The sequence below is a fragment of the Octopus bimaculoides genome, chromosome 3 (genome assembly GCF_046866305.1).
Source record: "Octopus bimaculoides isolate indiv1 chromosome 3, ASM4686630v1, whole genome shotgun sequence".
NCBI lineage: Eukaryota > Metazoa > Mollusca > Cephalopoda > Octopoda > Octopodidae > Octopus > Octopus bimaculoides.
Window position 1 is genome coordinate 54,428,792 of NC_142930.1, and position 1,789 is coordinate 54,430,580.

A 1,789-nucleotide genomic window follows, 5' to 3' on the forward strand; every position below is an offset into this window, starting at 1 on the left:
ACTGGTAAGGTATCTCCACTAGTCTCGATCTAATTTCGATCGCCTTTGGTTGCGTTGGTTTTGTCGAAAAATTCTTAGGGGGCATATCCCACAACGCAAGAATTTTTCTACTGAAGACTTTCGTAATTGGATTTTTGTTTCTGTTTATGGACATTTAAGCGCTGCTTGCTGTGAATTGCACGGCGAACACCAATTTTTGTGGATAAAATTATTTGGATATCATGGATTACCTATATCGGATTACCCAGGCCTGGCCAGGAGTTCGAATAGGCCAGAGGACAGTGGATATTTAACTGTGCATTTTTTTTTTTTTTTTTTAAACTGTGTTTTTTCCTTTTCCTTTTCTCCTACTTTCTTGCTTCTTGCTTTTTTTGTTTTTATTTTTTTTCTACAGTTAACTGTGAACATGAGAAAAAAAATAATAACATTACTTTGGAGTGGGAGATCAACCCACCCAAAGAATGGGTGAAAGATTTAGAAAAGAGGACGGTGGTTCTGAGGACTTATTCAAGGTCCTTGGACACCATTGTTCCCTTTCCCAGACCAGAGATAGAAGAAGAGCTGGCGGAATATGTGTCGACGATAAGGCATATTGCCAGGGGTCCCAAATATGCAACTGTATGGTTGCTGTTCGAAACCCCGGAGATGGCGTGTAAGTTCACCAGTCAGCTCCTGGAAGGGGAAAGGATTTTGTTTCTCCCCTCATATTGTGGGAGAAAACGCAAGCGCGCGTGGGTGTGTGGGTTGTCGCCGGAGGTTAAGCCCGAGTGGATAGCAGAAACTATCCAACGGGGACTTGGTGGCAGTAAGGACACCAAATTGTTAGATGTAAAAGTGTTGCCGGCGGCTGATTGGATAGGGGCAAAAGCCGTGTTGACTCTGTGGGCCCAGTTAGCCGCTGACAGTCTAGTTTTTCCAGTCTACCTGACTATGGCAGGATCTAGGTATCTTGTGATCATTGAGCCCCCCCCCCCCCAAGTGTCACGGGTGCCTGGAGCCCGGCCATATAAAGAAGGATTGTCACCGGGACCAAAGAGTGGCCCAGGAGCAGTCAATTAATAAAGAACGCAGTCCTGCTCAGCAGGTCCAAAAAAAATGAGGAGGCGGCGGCTTTACCTGAAAGAAGGAAAAAGAGAAAGGCGGGCATTGATAGTAGCCCACCGAAACCTCACATAAATAATGTAGAGGTGGAAGGGGGATTAAAGCCCCCGGGTAAACCGGAGGACTCCTCCCCTCCCACCGGAAAAAAAAAGAAAAAAATGAAAAAAATGGCGTGCCGACGGTTGAGCTGCCGATGGACGTTGAACCATCGTTGGTGGGGATTTGTGCCACCGGCGGTGGAAGAGTCATCGCCGGCAGGAATTGTAACTCCGACGATGGAAGCGATATCCCTTCCCCTTACGGGAGATGAATTACTTGTCTTCTTCTACAGGGGTGTGGAAAAATAGAAAAAATTGTGGAAGAACACAGGAGGAAAGGGTTTCTGGCTTGCACGCAGGATCCCGAATGGCCTCCGCAGATAGCTGTGGATGTCATAGAAGTGAACGTGTTGCAAAAGTTGGGTGAAGTCCTCCCCAAAGAGGAATATCACTACTGGCCGGGTGGTCCAGAAATGACAACCGACCTATGCTTGAGTGAGGCATGGGGAATGGTAAAGAGCGATGAAGAACTTACAGACATTGAAAATTTTGAGGACTAAAGTTTTTATTGTAAGAGGTGTAAAAGCCTCGTTTAAATTGTAAGAGGTCTGTAACCTCATATTCTGTAAATTACAGGAGAGGACATTGTT